Genomic DNA, 21,193 nt, shown 5'->3' with positions numbered 1-21,193 from the left:
GGATTACAGGCATGCACCACCACGCCCTGACCTGGCAGTTTCTAAAAGTGTACAGTCACATGCATTCACAAACAGATGGTTTGAAATTGGAATTTATGTTTAAAAGGAAAGAAGACATTAAAAGTTTGGAAAATTTGCAACTTGTCCATGTGGTTAAAAAAATAAAAACCCATTTTCTGGGGAGAAATTCAGGCTGGTGCATAAATTTGCATAAATCAAGAGGATCCTGATGTTAATCTCCAAGAAAGTGAGGAAAAAGTCCCCAGGGCATTTCAGAGACCTTCACGGCAGCACCTCCCATCACAGTCCTAAAGGCCTAGAAGGGAAAAATTGTTTCTTGGGTTGGGCCCAGGTCCTCGGTCCTCTGTGCAGCCTTGGGACGTGAAGACCTGTGTCCCAGCAGCTCCAGCTCCAGCCATGGCTCAGGCCACTGCTTCAGAGGGTGCAAGCCCCAAGCCTTGGCAGCTTCCACATACTGCTGGGCCTGCAGGTGTGCAGAAGACAAGAATTGAGGTTTAGGAACCTCCACCTAGATTTCAGATAATATAGGGAAGTGCCTGGATATCCAGGGAGAAGTGTGCTGCAGGAATGGAGCTGTCATGGAAACCTCTGTGAGGGCAGTGCACAGGAGAAATGTGGGGTTGGAGCCCTCACACAGAGTTCCTACTGGGGCACTGCCTAGTGGAGCTGTGAGAAGAAGGCCACAGTCCTATAGAACCCAGAATGATAAATTCACCGATAGCTCGCCCTGGCTGCCTGGAAAAGCTGTTGGCACTCGATGCCAATCCATGAAAGCAATCAAAGGGGCTGTATCTTGCAGACACACAAGAGTAGAATTGCCTAAGGCCTTGAGAGCCCACTTGTTGCATCAGCATTCCCTGGATGTGAGACATGGAGTCAAAGGAGATTACTTCAGAGCTTTGAGACTTAATGACAGTCCTGCTGGGTTTTGGATTTGGATGGGGCCCATAGCCCCTTTGTTTTGACCAATTTCTCCCTTTTGGAACAGGAGTATTTACCCAATGCCTGTAACCCCATTGTAACTAATCTGTTTTTGATTTTACAGGCTCATAGGTGGAAGGGACTTGTTTGTCTCAGAAAGACTTTGGACTGGACTTTTGGTTTAATGCTGGAATGAGTTAAGACTTTGGGGAACTCTTGGGAAGGCATGATTGGCTTTGAAAAGTGAAAAGAACATGATATTTTAAAGGGGCCAGGGGCAGAACACTATGGTTTGGCTCTGCGTCCCTGCCCAAATCTTATCTCAAATTGTAATTCTAACATGTTGGGGGAGGGGCCTGGTGGGAGGTCACTGAATCATGGGGGCACACTTCCCCTTTTCTGTTCTTGTGATAGTGAGTGAGTTCTCATAAAATCTGGTGGCACTTCCCCCTTCACATTCTTTCTCTCCCGCCACCATATAAGATGTGTCTTGCTTCCCCTTTGTCTTTTGCCATGATTGTACCTTTCCTGAGGCCTCTCCAGCCTCAGGAACTGTGTGTCAATTAAACCTCTTTTCTTTACAAATTACCCAGTCTCAGGTAGTTCTTTATAGCAGTGTGTAAAAGGACTAATACAAAGACATTATGCTAAGTGAAATAAGCCAGGCACAGAGAGACAAATACCATATGTTCTCACTTTTATGTGGACTCTATAATAGTTGAATTCTAGAAGTAGAGAACAGAATAGTTACCAGAGATTTAGGAGTGAGAGGAATGAAGAGATATTGTTGAAAGAGTGCAATGTTTCTGTGAGACAGGAGAAATAAATGGTAATTATTAGAGGCGATGGGTATGAACTTGATTTAGTCATTCCAAATTGGATGCATATTTTAAAGCATAACTCTATACCCCATAAATGTAAGTGATTATAATCTGTCAATATTCAATATAATATATATACACATATATGTAATTATATACAGATACCTATAATATATAGAAAATGCATCTACTGAGACTGAATGAACCTTTATTTAAACTGGAAGCTGTAAAATTGATCAATATAAATATATATAATGATATATAAAGGTTATAGTGGGCCTATTGGGTCTTCTAATAACAACCTCTATATTTCTCCCCACTAAATAATGAGTATTAATCAGACTGCCTAATGGAATAATTTTAGTCCGATCAATTATTTTCTTCAGCATCTAATTTTCTCATATTCCATAATGTCTTGTTTTCATGCATAACATTTTTTTCCTTCATGACCATTAGACTAAATTTTAGTTATTTTATGTGCACTTGTTCCAAGCACATTTTCCTAAATATCTGTTCCTTATCTATTGATTTCTATGGAAATTTTTATTTTCCTCCAAGATGGCATCTGGGAGTTCATATGATTGGACTATTTTTATCCTCATTGCTGTTTGTCTTCATTTGTCTTTTTCTCTGATCACTATTATATATATATATACACACACACACACACATACATACATATATAAACATATATATGCATATATATTTCCCAGCATTTAATACATTTAATATCCCTTAGTGGATAGGGATGACAACTTACAAATTTAAATACTTTTTTTTATAAAAGAGTCATTTTTTTCTATTGAATTTAAGCTAAAACATGATCCCTCAGTTCTGTAGGCCATTGCACTTTCAATATAGCATTATTAAATCCAAATCATTACATAGCAATAAGCAAATAACTACACCCATAAGAAGAATGCCCATATAATTGAGCAAAAGAACACTTTGCCCTGGAGCCTGTGCTTTCAAGGGCTCCACTATGGTCCTCTCTCTGGCCACATTCCTCCCCAAAGTACAAGGAGTTTACCAGGTCCAAGGGGATGAGGTTAGTTGGAGGTGATGCTGCTCACCCCCACCTACCACCTTTTAGATCATGCTGTAGAACATAAAGACTTAGAATTCTGTCTTCAAAGGGTTTTGAGACTGCTTCCAGCGTCCATGGTCCTCTCCACCAGTTCTGTCTTTCATGGTGAACCACGTATACAGAGTGCACAACTAGAGGCCCTGTGGGCCAATGGGAAGCTTTTTGCTGGAGCTACAGTGGTAGACTGAGTTTCAACATATCAACAGAGGTACCCAAAATGTATACACAGAAGGCTTCTCATGGTGTGAGACCAGGTCAGGGCACCGGCTCTCTCTATGTCGTCATATTCTGTGCTGGATGTTGACGGCCCAAGAATTCTAGTTCCAAACCTGAATTTCATTGAGAAGGTATATGTGTCAAAGTGAGAGAACACAGCATACTTTATTTAACAGTTTGTTAACTTGATTTATAACTTTTAAATATGCAAACATACACTATATAGGTTTTGATTATTATTCTTGCCCTAGGCCTTAAGAATGTTAAGTTTAAGACAACTGAATATTTTATTAGATATAAGAATGCAACCACATATACTCAAAAACATAAATGTCAAACTAGTAGTCCCTACTTCTAAAATATAATGAAATATTCCATTTAACATTATATTTAGAGTGGATCCCTTATGGAATCATGACATCTTTGCTGATTTAGTTACAGTTGAACTAAGTATTTTGCCTGAAATCAACACTTTATTTTTCAAAACTCCCAGGATATAGTGTGTGACAGATATGTCTTCCACTTATTTTTTAACCTAGGCTTTATTAATGAGACAAATTATTAGTCACAAATAAAACCTTAAAAATACAGTTCAGCCTTATTTACAACGATTTAGTTGTTTACCTAAAATATCCTACATTATACACACACAGGCGCACACACACATATTTCTAATAGAAACTATAAGAAGCAGCCTCGACAAATCAAGAGGACATTATGTTACGTAAAATAAGCTAAGAACAGAAAGTTAAACACTGCATGTTCTCACTCATATGTGGAAACTAAAAAAAAGTTGATCTCAGAGGAGGAAAAAGTAGAATGGAATATACTAGAGACAGGGAAGGGTGGGATGAGAGAAGGATAAAGAGAGATTTGTCAAGGGATACAAAATTACAGCTAGAGACAAATAAGTTCTAGTGTTCTATAGCATTGTGGGATGACCATAGTTGACAATAATATATAGTTTCAAATTGCTAGAAGGGGTATACTGAATGTTCCCATCACAAAGAAATAATAAATTTTGACATGATGGATATGAGAATTACACGAATCTGTTAACTATTCATTGTATGTATCGAAATATCACTACATACCCCATAAATATGTACAATTATCACACGTCAATTTAAAAAATATAATAATTAAGAAAAAATAGAAAACATTAAATAACGGTGATAGTAGTTTTGCCCTCTCAAATATTAAAACATTTGATAAATTTACATAGTTAAAAGAGAGGGTAAATATAGAAAAATAATAAAAATTGTGATGAAATCTTGGTGATAACTTGACAGTGCTACTTTGAATTTTAAGAATAGTGTAGCTGGCTGGGTGCAGTGGCTCATGCCTGTAATCCCAGCACTTTGGGAGGCTGAGGTGGGTGGATCACCTGAGGTCGGGAGTTTAAGACAGCCTGACCAACATGGAGAAACCCGTCTCTACTAAAAATACAAAATTAGCTGGGCGTGTTGACAGATGCCTGTAATCCAAGCTACTTGAGAGGCTGAGGCAGGACAATCACTTGAACCCAGGAGGCGGAGGTTACGGTGAGCTGAGATTGTGCCACTGCACTCCAGCCTGGGCAACAGAGGGAGACTCCATTTCAACAACAACAACAACAACAACAACAAAATATAAATATATATATATGGTGTAGCAGAACCAAAATTTAACAGGTGCAAACCTTTAAATAAGTGTATCCTCTCTAAATGATTTGAACTTGCTTATGGATAATCAAGGTCATAATGTTTGGGACATAAATGCCTGCATACTTATACCAAAATATATCAGCAGTTACAATTAAAATGATCTTACATATTATTTGTCATATCAGGACTATTACTATTACTATAATTACTATTTTTATTATGCTGAAGGTATATGATAAATTTTGAGATGTGATTGATGGATGCTTAGGTTTGAAGAAGCAAAATTAGAGAAAGAGCTTAAAGGTGTCTCTGATATCTTCCTTTCTCCCTGGATATGGGCTCTGTAACTACTACATTCAAATATAATCTGGAATATCTAAGGTCCTTTCTTCACAATCTTCCACAAGGGACTGAGAATCATAATGAGACACATTAATGAAGCCTAGTTATCATCTGATAATACTGTCATTAACATTTATTATCACATAATTAGATTGTGCATTAGCCATTTCTCAGAGCCACTTTAAAAGGAAAAAAAAAATACGAGGACATATATGAGAACAAACACTGTAAGGAGTGCCTGTATAGTGATAATGTTTCGGAGTGAATGAGACATTTTATCACCTGGCATATTAACAGTGTGAAAGGACAGGGATCATATCAACCTCTCCCCTTCTTCTCTCTATCCTTTACATATTAGTTACTTGTTAAATCTTCTACCTTCTCAAACTGGAGCAATTATCTTAGCAATGACAGTTTTAGTGATGGGAGGAAATCATAATAGCTGTGGGTAATTGTTAGAAAGAATCAACACAGCTCTGAACTTTATAGGTCATGATATCTCTGTAGCTTGTGGGTTTAGCTGCATTTTGAAAAAGATAACTGTGTCTCCCTTAGCATCTTCCTTTTTCCTATTTTTTCTTGTAAGTTTACAAAGGTCAGATGCCAGTATGATCTAGAATAAGAGGTTTTGTGGCTGACTTTGAAAGGTTACTTTAGAGAAAAATCTCATGAAGCAGCAGTACTCCAAAGTGCTGCGGGGAATGTGGCTAAAATCTTGTTACATCCTAATGGAGCTTCTAACACATTAGACATATAGAGCATCGGATTCCAGAATGTGTCTGAGGGATTTAGTCTCTAGATACTAAAAGGAAACGAAGAGGCATCTCAAGGTTAGAGTTACACTGACGAGGTCATGTTCATGGGACATCAAAGCAATGTGGAAATCAATTCTACCATCATAGCAAAGCCTGAAGTGCCTGTTTAATGATTAATTAGAATAATAATTGAAATGCAACATAATTATGATAAAGAAGGAAATGCCAGAGGCTTCTTTTCTCTATGGACTACAATACCATAGTGAATTGGGCCTCTCAAAATCCAGAAACTTTTTATTGGCTGTTTGTTTCACAAAAGCAGAAATACTTCAGGATGTGTTTTCAGTAATGAAGGTAATCTTTATAATACATATTTTTCTTTAGCCCAGCTGACTATCCAAATGAGTGAGTGTTTGGTGACTAATGTAAATATCTGTATGAACCAATTCCAGATATTTTAGCTGTGAATGTCTTGCTAATAATTATAATAGAAGCAAAATGAGTGTTCCTCATTTTAATGTGACCTAATAACACCATACCATTTAAGACAATATTTATTTTTTAGTATAATATGAACTGGTCCTAATACTGAGGTATGCTCATACCTTAGAGTATCAACACTAGAGAGTTATTACAATTAATGACTGGCTTTCTATTGTGTTACAGCCAGTTAAATTTTTTTTTTCAAAATTCTCTTCTGCAAGTCATTTCTGAGGTCTTCTTGCAAACCATTTGCACAGTCATAACATCTATACAAGTATTTGCTTATTACCTTGGCCAGAAAAATCTCTTTTCAAGGCTGCTTCACAGGGTTTCTTGAGTATGCATGAGTCAACACACATGTTCATAGAGGAGAAGATTGTGCTGATTTGCTCTACACCAACGTTCTGTTAAAGGTGGAACCAAGTCACTTCTGTCACTGATCAGAACACCGCTTATAACCAAATAAAATAAAAATAAAAAATTTAAAATACTTAGCCTAGACCTGACTGCAATATCTAACAAAACTTTCCTGGAGGCTTAAGTATTAAGCGAAGTACAATACAGAAAGTGACTTCCTTGAAGAGATCCTTCACATCCCAAATCACTCATGATTTGGCTCTCTGTTTGTCTGTTATTGGTGTATAGGAATGCTTGTGATTTTTGCATATTGATTTTGTATCCTGAGACTTTGCTGAAGTTGCTTATCAACTTAAGGAGATTTTGGGCTGAGACGATGAGGTTTTCTAAATATACAACCATGTCATCTGCAAACAGGGACAATTTGCTTCCTCTTTTCCTAATTGAATACCCTTTATTTCTTTCTCTTGCCTGATTGCCCTGGCCAGAACTTCCAACACTATGTTAAATAGGAGTGGTGAGAGAGGGCATCCTTGTCTTGTGCCGGTTTTCAAAGGGAATGCTTCCAGTTTTTGCCCATTCAGTGTGATATTGCCTGTGGGTTTGTCACAAATAGCTCTTACTATTTTGAGTTACGTTCTATCAATAACCTAGTTTATTGAAAGTTTTTAGCATGAAGGGCTATTGAATTTTATTGAAGGCCTTTTCTGCATCTATTGAGATAATCGTGGTTTTTGTCATTGGTTCTGTTTATGTGATGGATTATGTTTATTGATTTGTGTATGTTGAACCAGCCTTGCATCCCAGGGATGAAGCCGATCTTATTGTGGTGGATAAGCTTTTTGATGTGCTGCTGGATTCAGTTTGCCAGTATTTTATTGAGGATTTTCGCATTGGTGTTCATCAGGGATATTGGTCTAAAATTCTTTTTTTTTGTTGCATCTCTGCCAGGCTTTGGTATCAGGATGAGGTTGGCCTCATAAAATGAGCTAGGGAGGAGTCCCTCTTTTTCTATTGATTGGAATAGTTTCAGAAGGAATGGTAACAGCTCCTCTTTGTACCTCTGGTAGAATTCAGCTGTGAATCTGTCTGGTCCTGGACTTTTTTTGGTTGGTAGGCTCAAAATACCAATGACTTTCTTCACAGGATTGGAAAAAACTACTTTAAAGTTCATATGAAACCAAAAAGGAGCCTGCATTGCCAAGACAATCCTAAGCAAAAACAAAACAAAACAAACAAAAAACAAAGCTGGAGGCATCATGCTACCCAACTTTAAACTATACTACAAGGCTGCGGTAAACAAAACAGCATGGTACTGGTTCCAAAACAGAGATATAGATCAATGGAACAGAACAGAGCCCTCAGAAATCATACTACACATCTACAACCATCTGATCTTTGACAAACCTGACAAAAACAAGAAATAGGGAAAGGATTCCCTATTTAATAAATGCTGCTGGGAAAACTAGCAACCCATGTGTAGAAAGCTGAAACTGGATCCCTTCCTTACACCTTATACAAAAATTAATTCAAGATGGATTAAAGACTTAAATCTCAGACCTAAAACCATAAAAACCCTAGAAGAAAACCTAGGCAATACCATTCAGGACATAGGCATGGGCAAGGACTTCATGACTAAAACACCAAAAGCAATGGCAACAAAAGCCAAAATTGACAAATGGGATCTAATTAAACTAAAGAGCTTCTGCATGGCAAAAGAAACTACCATCAGAGTGAACAGGTAACCTACAGAATGGGAGAACATTTTTGCAATCTACCCATCTGAAAAAGGGCTAATATACGGAATCTACAATGAACACAAACCAATTTACAAGAAAAAAACAAACAACCCCATCCAAAAGTGGGCAAAGGAAACGAACAGACACTTCTCAAAAGAAGACATTTATGCAGCCAACAGACACATGAAAAAATGCTCATCGTCACTAGTCATCAGAGAAATGCAAATCAAAACCACAATGAGATACCATCTCACGCCAGTTAGAATGGCAATCATTAATAAGTCAGGAAACAACAGATGCTAGAAAGGATGTGGAGAAATAGGAACAATTTTACACTGTTGGTGGGAGTGTAAATTAGTTCAACCATGTGGAAGAGAGTGTGGCGATGCCTCAAAAATCTAGAACTAGAAATACCATTTGACTCAGCAATCACATTACTGGGTATATACTCAAAAGATTATAAATCATGCTACTATAAAGACACGTGCACACATACGTTTATTGCAACACTATTCACAATAGCAAAGACTTGGAACCAACCCAGATGTCCATCAATGACAGACTGGATTAAGAAAATGTGGCACATAGACACCATGGAATACTATGCAGCCATAAAAAGGATGAGTTCATGTCCTTTGCAGGGACATGGATGAAGCTGGAAGCCATGATTCTCAGCAAAGTATCACAAGGACAGAAAACCAAACACTGCATGTTCTCTCATAGGTGGGAATTGAACAAGGAGATCACTTGGACACAGGGTGGGGAACATCATACACCAGGTCCTGTTGGGGGGTGGGGGCCTGGGGGAGGGATAGCATTAGGAGAAATACCCAATGTAAATGACGAGTTGATGGGTGCAGCAAACCAACACGGCACAGGTATACCTATTTATCAAACTTCCACGTTGTGCACATGTACCCTAGAACTTAAAGTATAATTTAAAAAAAAAAAGTGACTTCCCCTAGTAACAAAGGTGATTACTTTCAGGGCCCAAAGGTCCAAGACAAATATCAGGATCCCTGAAAGTTTTCATATGTTCAAGGTCTACTTAATCACAATCTATCAAAATTTTCTGGTTTTATTTTAACTTTAATGCCTTAGTTCACCAGATTCTTCATTTCTACGTCCTGATTCCAAAAGCTTCAATAGTCATGAAAATGTCATCTTCCTTCAAATTCAAGGATTGTTACCACTCAAAAGTTAGACACAGCACACATATCCATTTATTTATGTGTGAAGTCCTCTCTCCTATCTGCTGTGGATCATTCAATCTCCAGGTCTCCCAGAGAATATCACAGTATTTTTTCAAAGTCTGAAATAATTCATCACAAAATACAAAACACTATATGTGGGCAACCAGCAGTCTAGTCTAACTCCATTTGAAAACTTAAAATGATTTTCTAAGTCTTTGAAAGACAATCCTCTTAAAAGTATACTAAAATTCATGTGTTCAGATATACAGTGACTTTATGACTTTTGTTTTCACATGCACACACATATGAGTGCTCTCATACAGGAATAAGTAAATTAATTTACATTTGTATAAACATAGTACTGTTCTGCTGGTTTTCTATTAAGTAAAGGAAGACTCCTAATAGAATGGATGCTTTCTTTGCTAGAAAAAGAATTCATGTGATATTGGCTGATTTGTGTTCCCCCCAATTCATATGTTGAATCCCTAAATCTGAGTACCACAGAATGCAACCCATTTGGAGACAAGATATTTAAAGAAGCAATTAAGTAAAAATTAGGTCAATAAGATGAGTTCTAATCCAATATATCTGGTGTCCTTTTAAAAAGAGATTAAGACAGACAGAGACACCAGACAAATGCACACACTAAGAGACAATCATGTGAACACACAGCAAGAAGGCAGCCATCTGCAAGCCAAGGAGAGGTCTCAGCAAAAACCAAACCCGCTGACACCTTGATGTCAGATTTCCCAACTCCAGAACTGTGGGAAAACACATTGCTGTTGTTTAAGCCATCCAGTCTCTTGTATTTTGTTGTGGCAGCCCTGGTAAAATAATACGTGGCGCTTAATAGATTTTGAAATAAAATTATCTTAACAAGCATAGTAATACTAATGTGAACACTATTTTTTTTCCACCTGGTACCTATTACCTTATGTACAGATAATAATATGTACAACATATAAAATAATTACTCCATAAATTACAGAAAAATATCACTATCATTGACTCATGTACTTTAACATATGAGTGACTATATTGTAACTTTTTCTTATAGCTTAGATAGAAACTTGAAACCTAGAAAGGTTTGAGTATTTGTTTTTTTTTAATTTAAATTTAATTGACTTTCTGAAGTTCAAAGTGATGCTTTATATATGACATAATTAATCTCTCATTTGAATTCTATGATGTTGGCAGGGACAATTTTACTTTTCCCATCATGAATTTTTTTGGTGTGAATTTAAAATAAATAAAATCACCAAAAGAAAAACTGAGAAAAAATTACCTACACAGCTGAATCTTTGAGGTACACTAATCAATTTGATTTTATTTTATAGAGTGCCTTTTGTATTGAATAGTCACATTACATAATTTTTGAAAAAAATACTTTTTTTGAGCACTTCCTGTGTATAAAGTCTTATGCTAGTTACAACACAAGCATCATTGTTTTAAGCATCGCAACACACGCATCATACCTGTGTCTTCCTAATTTACAGACAAAAGGTTCAGAAAATTAAATAATTTGCCTAAGATTGCAAAACTAGTAATCAACAAAACCAATGTTAGGGATTATTCAAATTCTAAACCAAGGCTTCTAAGTGTCACACAATATTTTTAAGAAGGGTTAGCCTGAAGGAGGATTCCCAAATGATGAAGCTTAGACATATTGTATGTATCTAAGTATGTTTGTATAAACATATTGTACACATTTCTATATATGAAGGTATTCATAATATATAAGCATATGTATACATATGTTTGAATGTAAATATGTGTGTATATATACACATATGCATACATATATGTGTGCTTATATATACTTATGCATACACACACGGACTTATTTTTCTACGTAATCATGATACATTTTGGAGAAGTGTGGTAAGTTAAAAGTAAAATATTATAGAATATTAAAAAATAATTAAAAGTAAATTTAAGTATTTTACCCAATTTCTTTAAGCACATTAAAGTATACTTCATAAAAAACATAGCAAAATTTCATCACCCTATCCTCCCCTCTCAAAATTAGTAGAATCCCTAAATTACTCTTGAGATCTTCATAGATAGAGTAGGAAATAATGAACTTAACCACTTTAACCAATTAAAAGGAAAAATACAATCAATTCAACTATCATAGAAAATATCCTTTGATAAAGTTCTATACTGATCTTGGTATAAAATGTTTGGATTACTAGAAACAATATACATATTTTTTTACTTGACAAACTGCATCAACTAAAACTTAACATCGCTTCAGAAATAAAATGATAGAACTAATCTCATTAAGTTAAAGAGTACAATAAACTGACCTAGAATCACTATTTCTCTCTGCATCATCTAGGAGATCCTAGGCACCCAAAATTAAAAGAAATTAGCAAGATCTGATTATCCAGTGATGTATTAGAGTCTGTTGAAATGGGTTAACATTAATAAATGAAAAGAATATGTTTAACTGAAGTACCATCTTATTTCTGGTCAGAAAATGAGCAAATCACGTACGTGCTTACACTTGCTAAATTGGACACCACAGACCAAAGCTGGGACATAAATCTAGTAGAACAAAATGTCAATATTCATTATTGGTTATAGCTTAATATAGAAGTACAGACACCCACTGATTTTACTCTCTGCACCAGCACATCCTCAACAAAGAATTCAGGGCACACTGTCACATTGGAGGATATAGCCATTGAAGTTGTGAGCAATACCTATGACTCAGCGGAGAGCTGAAGATTTGAGGAGCTTTCTTTTGGGAGAACCAGAGCTATATGAAATGAAAGGAGAAATAAAAATGTCACTGCAGAAGGAAGAATTAGAATCTTTATTCTAGGATTGGCAGACTGTATCAGTAATTCATGAATATTGTTTGGGAGATGCGTGCGCTTCCAGTCTGAGCCAGCTGGGAAATCATCTGGGTTTTTCTAAAGAATACTGTCCCATTGTCCTCAGAGTGAATCCATGAGGACTCTGAGTTCTTAGAGAGGAAAGGAGATTAAACAGCATTAGGATGACATAAATTTTGTTTGAGAATATAGAAATATTATTAATTCCAAAGTTATTAACACTGTCCAATACATTAAGAATAAAACTTGTTCAAGATGATAAATTATTGATAAATATTCGTATGAGAAATAAGTCAGACAACTAGAGATAATATGTGTAGGTGGTCGTTTGTTGGTCAAAATTGTGAACACTTGTTAGGATGGATAACTTTATTCGGTGTTCTCAGGACATCTCTATGGGGATTAGAAAGTCTGCATTTTGAAGAGGTGGTAAAATTAAAAAAATTCTTCTTTCATGATAGATTTCTCACCTGCAGGGTATTAGCGAACGTGCTTTAGATTGGAAAGATGATACACACCTGCATACACACACATGCTTTCAACTTCACAGACTCAAATGATTTCACAAACTGAAAATTTGTAGCACTCTAATAATGTCTTAGGAAAACTGTATTCTCAAGAAAACAAAACAAATCAATATGTTGCTTGGGTCATAATTACAATGCTTGTCAATTATAAATTCCTGACCTCCATAAATGTCCATTTTTGGTTAATGGACATAGACTCATAAAGGAATTATGTCATTTGTGTGCTGACTTGCTAGGACTGGCATGACAAAGTATCACAAAGTGAGTGGATTTAATAACAGAAATGTATTGTCTTTTAGTTCTAGAGGATAGAAGTCTAAGATGAATGTGTTGGCAGGGTTGGCTCCTTCTGCTTTTTTTTTTTTTTTTTTTTTAATTGAGTCTCACTCTGTCACCCAGGCTAGAGTGCAGTGGCGCGATCTTGGCTCACTGCAACCTTTGCCTCCCAGGTTTAAGCGATTCTCCTGCCTCAGCCTCCCGAGTAGCTGGGACTTCAGGCGCCTGCCACCAGGCCCGGCTAATTTTTTGTGTTTTTAATAAAGATGGGGTTTCACCGTGTTAGCCTGGATAGTCTCGACCTCCTGACCTCGTGATCTGTCTCCCTCAGCCTCCCAAAGTGCCAGGATTACAGGAGTGAGCCACCGCCCCGGGCCCGGGGTTGGCTCCCTCTAAGGGCTGTGAGGAAGAATCTGTTTCATGCTTTTCCCATTGTTTCTAGTGGTTTTCTGGCAATCTTTGCTGTTTCTCCACATCTTTGCCAACACTTGTGTTATCTCTTATCTTTTTTGATAGTAGCCATCATCTCAGGTATGAAGTGTTATCTCATTGTAGTTTTGATTTGCATTACCCTGATGATGAGTCAGACAAAAAAAAGACTAATATTGCAGAATCTCATTTATATGTGGAATCTTAAAAAGTTAAACTTATAGAAGTAGACAGCGGAATGGTGGTTACTAGGGGCATGGACATATAAAAAAGAGGGTGGGTCAGTCAAATGGTATAAATTGCAGTTATAACACCAAAAGCTCAGAGTGTCTGGGTGCTTTCTTGCATTTGAGTACTTTCCTGGTGGCCTGAGAGCATTTCAGATCTCCTAGTGCACCCAGAAGCCAACACAAGGATCTGGAGAATGGAACCACAAGCCAGTCTTGTTGTCCCAGGAATTCAGCATGCAGCTTGGGAGTGCCGGGCCAAGATCTGTGGCCATTACTCAAGCAGGGGAGGAGCCTACACTCAGAATAGGTGGGGATTGATGGGGTGGCACAGGAAATGGTTATGTCCCCCTTGACCGGGCCAGTTCAAAAAGTGTGTGGCTTATCCCCATAATACAGCATCTGCCCAAAGGAGCCCCACGGTCCATAACAGCTAATAAAAGAAACAGAGGCAGCTGGGCGCACTGGCTCATGCCTGTAATCCCAGCACTTTGGGAGGCCGAGGTGGGCAGATCACCTGAGGTCAGGAGTTCGATACCAGCCTAGCCAACATGTGAAACCCTGTCTCTTCTAAAACCACAAAAAATTAGCTGAGCTTAGTGGTGCGCGCCTGTAGTTCCAGCTACTTGGGAGGCTGAGGCAGGATAATTGCTTGAACCCTGGAGGCAGAGGTTGCAGTGAGCCGAGATTGTGCCACTGCACTCCAGCCTGGGTGACAGAGTGAGACTCCATCTCAAACAAAAAGGAAAGAAAAGACACAGAGGCACAGTGCCAATGATGAGAGAAGCTCCCCCAAGGACCAGAAGTTGACCTGCTGAGGGGGTCACTTCTCTCCCTCTCACACTGCGGAGCATGGCTGCAAATGCAAGAAAAGACAAAGGAGCTGTGTGACTGAGTAAAGAGCCTATCTACTGTCATTACTCTTATGTCTCTTATGTGTCATTTAGTGGATCACAGCCCAAACTAAAACATCAAATATCTTTTGCTAATATACTTCCCCGTGAAACCAAGAGCAAGAACTCAGCCACAAATAAAGACCTTGTACGGAGGTCTGGCCCTCTGAAAACACCCAAAAAGAAAAGCCAACTGACCGTACTCAACTTAGTCACCTTTAAAAGAACACCAGCCCTCTCAGAGGAGAAAGAATCAGCACAAGTACTCTGGCAATTTAAAAAGCCAGAGTGTGTACTTACTTCCAAAAGAGTCCACTAGCTCCCCAGTAATGGTTCTTAACCAGTCTGAAATGACTGAGATGATGGACGTAGAATTCAGAATTTGTATAGCAACAAAGCACATCAAGACTTAGGATAAAATTAAAACCCAATCCAAGGAATGCAAGGAATATATTAAAATGATGGAAGGACTGAAAGATTAGTAACTTTTAAAAGAAAGAACGACACTGAACTTCTAGAGCTCAAAAATTCACTACAAGATATATAATCGGAAGTATTAACAGCAAAATGGACCAAGGTGAGGAAAGAATCTCAGAGCTCAGTAACTGGTCCTTTAAACCAGGCTTAATTAGACAAAAAATAAATACAAAATAAGTTTAAAATGAACAAAACCATAGAGAAATATGGGATTCTATAAGGAGATCAAATATATGACTCATTGCAATTCCTGGGAGAAAAGGAGAAGGAATGAAAGACTTGTAAAATACACTTGAGGACATAGGCCATGAAAAATTTCTTAATCTTGCTAGTGAAATTGACTTGCAAATTCAAGAAATAGAGAGCATTCTGGCCAGATGCTGTAAAAGTCAACCATCCCCAAGGCTTAAAATTAGATTCACCAAGGTCAACACAAAAGGAAAAATCTTAAAGGCTACCAGAAAGAAGAGTCAGGTCATATATATTATATACAGACAGAACCCCATCAGGCTGGCAATGGACCTCTCAGTAGAAGTTTTACAAACCAGAAGAGATTGGGCTTAGTTTCAGCAACTTAAAAAAAGGAAATGTCAATGAAGACTTTCATATCCCACCAAACTTAACTTCATCAATGAAGAAATAAAATTCTTCTCAGAAAAGCAAATACTGAGGAAATTTGTTTCCATTAGACCAGCCTTACAAGAGGGCCTTAAGGAAATGCTGAACGTGAAATTGAAAAATGACACCTGCTACTGCAAAAACACACTTAAGCACATAGCCCGCAGACACTGTAAAGCAACTACATGTTCAAGTCTACATCACACTCAGCTAACAACATGATGAAAGGATCAAAATCTCACATATCAATACTAACCTTGAGTTTAAATGGATTAAACACCCCACTTAGAAGACACAGAGTGGCAGGTGGGATAAAAAGACAAGAATTAACTGCCTTTTGTCTTCAAGAGACCTATAATGAAATCCACAAGCTCAAAGCAAAATGATAGAGAATGATCTACCAAGCAAAAGGACAACAACAAAAAAGAGCAAGAATCACTATTCTTGTATCAGATAAAACAGACTTAAAACCAATAATAATTAAGAAAGGCATTACGTAATGATAAAGGATATAATCCAACAAGAAGACATAACTAACTGTCTTAAATATATATGCACCCAACATTGGAGCACCCAGATTGATAAAACAAGTTCCTCTTTATCTACCAAAAGACTTATTTAGCCACACATTCATAGTGGAAGACATCAACACCCCAGTGACAGCATTAGACAGATTATCAAAGCAGAACTCTAACAAAGAAACTTAACTTTGACACTTGACTTAAACTTGACACTAGACCAAATGTATCTAATAGGCATCCAAAGAACACTCCACCCAGCAACCACAGAATATACATTCTTCTGACCTTCACACAGAACATGTTCTAATATTGACCACATGGTCAGTCATAAAGCAAGTCTCAATAAATTCAAAGAATTAGATATCATACCAAGCACACTTTCAGAACAGAATGCAATAAAAAAAAGAAGTGAATATCAATAAAATCTCTCAAAATTACACAAATACATTAAAATTAAACAATTTACTCCTGAATAACTAACTTTTCAGGGAACATCAAAATTAAGGCAGAAATAAAAAATTCATTGGAATTAATGAAAATAAGGACAAAACTTATCAAAATCTCTGGGATGTAGCTAAAGCAGTGGTAAGAGAAAAGCTTATAGCCCTAAACACCTTCATCAGGAAGTTAGAAAGATCTCAAATTATCAGTAAAAATAACTAGGCTCATGCCTGTAACCCCAGCACTTTGGGAGGCTGAGGCAGGTGGATCACGAGGTCAGGAGTTTGAAACCAGCCTGGCCAACATGGTGTAACCCTGTATCTACTAAAAACACAAAAAATTAGCCAGGCGTGGTGATGCGTGCCTGTAATCCCAGCTACACAGGAGGCTGAGGCAGGAAAATTGCTTGAACCCGGGAGGCAGAAGTTGCAGTGAGCCAAGATTGTGCCACTGCACTCCAGCCTGGGCGACAGGGTGAAACTCCATCTCAAAAAATAAAATAAAATAAAATAAAAATAAACTAGAGAAGAACTATATGTAATTGAGGTGCAAAAATCCATACAAAAGATACATGAAACCAAGAGTTGGTTATTCAAACAAATAAGATGGATAGAGCACTATCTGAATTAACAACAACAGCACAAGAAGAAAATCCCATCAGAAATTAGAAAGAAAATATTACAAATGATTTTTCAGAAATATAAAACATCTCAGACTACTATGAATAACTCTATGCACAAAATTTACAAAATCTGGAGACAATATATATATATTTCTGGAAACAGATAATATCTCAGAATTGAACTAGGAAAAAAAATAAAATCCTGTATAGATCAATATCAAGTTCTGAAATTGTATCAGTAACAAAAAACCTACCAACCAAAAAAAGCCCTGGACCAGACGGATTTACAGTCAAATTCTCTCATATATATAAAAAAGAACTGACATCAATCCTACTGAAACTATTCCAAAAAATTGAGGGAGACTCCTTCCTAACTAATTTTATGAAACCAGCATCAACCTGATACCACAATCTGGCAGAGACACAGTGAAAAAAAAAAACAAAAACAAAACTTCCTGCCAGTATCCCTGATGAACATAGCCATAAAAATACTCAACAAAATACTAGCATACTGTATCCAGCAGCACATCAAAAAATTAATTCACCATGATCAAGAAGGTTTTATTCCTGTGATGCAAAGTTGTTTCAACCCATACAAATCTATAAATATGATTCACCACATAAACAGAATTAGACAGTAAAACCATATGATTATTTCAACAGATATAAAAAAAAGACTTTTGATAAAATCCAACAGCCCTCCATGATAAAAAACTCTCAACAGAGTTGGCATCACAAAACATAGGTCAAAATAATAAAAGCCATCTATGGTAAACTCACAGCCAACATCATACCAAATAGGCCAAAGCTGGAACCATTCCCCTTAAGAACTGCAAGACAAAGGTGCCCACTCTCACCACTCCTATTCAACATATACTAGAAGTTCTAGTCAGAGTAATAAAGTGAAAGAAAAAAATGAAAGGCATCCATATAGAAAAAGAAGATGACACTAATAAATGGAAAAGCATTACATGCTCATGGATAGGAAGAATCAATATCATAAAAATAGCCATAATGCCCAAGGCAATTTAAAGATTCGACACTATTCCTAGCAAACTACCAATGTTATATGGAACCTAAAAAGATCCTAAATAACCAGTGCAATTCTAAGTAAATAGAACAAATCCAGAGACATTGTACTACCAAAGTTCAAACTATACTGTAAGGCCACAGTCACAAAAATAGCATGATACTTGTACAAAAACACACATGTAGATCAATGGCACAGAACAAAAAACCTGGAAATAAAGACTCACACTCACAATCACCTGATCTTCAACAAGGTGGACAATACTAAGCAATTGGGATAGGACTACCTATTTAATAAGTAGTGCTGGGATAGTTGGCTAGTCACATACAGAAGAATGAATCTGGACCCCTAACTTTCACCGTATACAAAGCTAACTCAAGATCGATTAAAGCTTTTAAAATAAGTCCTAAAACTAAAATCCTAGAAGAAAACCTAGAAAATACCCTTCTTGATGTTGGCCATGGCCAATAATTTGTGGCTAAGTCCCCAAAAGCAATTTCAACAAAAACAGAAATTGACAGGTGTGATGTAAACTAAATTGCTTCTGCACAGAAAAATAAACTATTTACAAAGTAGACAACCTATAGAGTGGGAGAAAATATTCGCAAATATATACCAATCACCTTGTATCTGACAAAAGTCTGATATCCAGAATCTATAATGAACTTAAACAAATCAAGAAACAAAAAAATCTCATTAATAAATAGGCAATAGACATTAACAGACACTTCTGAATAGAAGACATACAAGTGGCTGAAAAGTTCAACATCACTAATCATCAAAGAAATGCAAATCTATACCACAATGAGATACTATCTCATGCCACTCACAATGGCTATTACTAAAAAGTGAAAAAAATAATAATAATAACAGATGCCAGCAAAGCTGTGGAGAATAGGGAATGCGTATACACTGTTGCTGGGTATATGAATTAGTTCAGCCACTGTGGAAAGTAGTTTGGAGATTTCTCAAAGAACTTATCATAGAGCTACAATTTGTCCCAGCAACCCTATCATTGCATATATGCCCAAAGGAAACATAGATCATTCTACCACATGGACACATGTACCTAAATGTTCATCATCATGCTGTTCACAACAGCAAAGACATGGAATCAACTGAGGTGCTCATTAGTGGTGGTGGATCGGGTAAAGAAAATGTGGTATAAATACATTATGGAGTACTACAGAGCCATAGAAAAAAGAACGAAATCAGGTCCTTTGCAGAAACATGCTTGCAGTTGGTGGTCATAATAATAAGCAAATTAGTGCAGGAACACAAAACCAAATATGGCATGTCCTCACTTATAAGTGGGAAATAAATACTGAGCACACATTGACATAAACATGGGAAAAACAGACACTGTGGACTACTAGATGGGGTAGAAAAAACGGGTGATGTGAACTGAAAAACTACTTATCATGTACTATGCGTACTACTTGGGTGATGTGATGCATACCCCAAACCTCAGCATCACACAACAGACTCGTGTAACAAACTTCCATATGTACCCTCATATCTAAACTAAAAGTTGAAATTTAAAACAAAAACAAAAGCAAAACAAAGCAAACTAACTAGGTGAGATTATAGATGTGTTAACTGACTTGATCGTTGTTATCATTTCACATAATATACACATACCAAATAATCAGATAGTATACATTAATCACACAATTTTTGAATTATACTTTATTAAACCTTCAAAATAAAAAAAAAGAAAATGTCATTTGGTATAAATAATGCAAGGTCTATCTATCTAATACCAATGAGAGTTGTTTCCTGTTAAGTACAGAGTTTTTGTGAATTATTATGGAATTTTTCCTGCATTTATTGTGAAGTAGTAGTAATCATCGGAAATTGAAATTTGTTAATATTTTTACTTTTGAATATATTTTGGAAATGGAAAGTATAACGAGTTTTTTTCTTTTTATAATTCATCACAATGTACTGAATCTGGGATGTACAAAATCAAATGTGTATTTATTTATTCAATCACTCAAATATGTTTGTAAAGCTTTCAAAATAGGCATTACTCCTTTTTTAATGATGATCACAATCTAGTGGGTAATACCCATTTATTTCCTGCTGTTAATTAGATTGATTAAATGTTACCCTGTGTCCTTGTCTCAAAATGCAAACTCTGTCTACTTCTTTAGTGGAAAATCTGTTAAAATGCTGAGAACTAGTTTTCAGTCAAGTCAGTCAGCCAATGGCTTACATCTTTAGAGGAAAATCTGTTAAAATGCTGAGAACTAGTTTTCAGTCAAATCAATTGAATAAATAAATACACATTTGAAATGACTTTGTGGGCATTAATAATTCACTTAATCTTTCTGCTTGGTACATTCTCACCTAGATCAGCGTTTCTCAGCCTTGGCTGCAAATTTGTATCATCTGGAAGTAGGACATGATAAAGAGAGAGAGAGCTAGAGATACAGATAGATAGATACAGATAGAGATACAGATAGAGAGATACAGATAGATACACAGATAGTGAACTATCTCTGGGCATGAACAATCTCTGGGCATCAGGTAGAGATAGAGACAGATAGAAAATGAGAACCATCTCTGGGCATGAACCTGAGTATCTAAACTATTAACAATCTTGCCAGCTTACTCTGATGGACAGTTGAGAACCACTGGTCTATGCATGAAGCAATGCTAATCAATTTAAATAAAAATCCCGTAAATATGTGTCTCCTAACACA

General features: G+C 36.6%; 2 pseudogenes; one reads left to right on the top strand and one right to left on the bottom strand.

Annotated features, from left to right (window-relative positions):
* The window catches only part of LOC735678 (beta-glucuronidase-like), a 469,528-nt pseudogene that overhangs the window by 227,910 nt on the left and 220,425 nt on the right, over positions 1–21,193 (top strand).
* The window catches only part of LOC112207696 (beta-glucuronidase-like), a 116,134-nt pseudogene continuing 97,399 nt past the window's right edge, over positions 2,459–21,193 (bottom strand).

Source organism: Pan troglodytes, chromosome 5, assembly GCF_028858775.2.
Source record: "Pan troglodytes isolate AG18354 chromosome 5, NHGRI_mPanTro3-v2.0_pri, whole genome shotgun sequence".
Classification (NCBI taxonomy): Eukaryota; Metazoa; Chordata; class Mammalia; order Primates; family Hominidae; genus Pan; species Pan troglodytes.
This window is presented reverse-complemented; position numbering and strand designations above follow the sequence as displayed.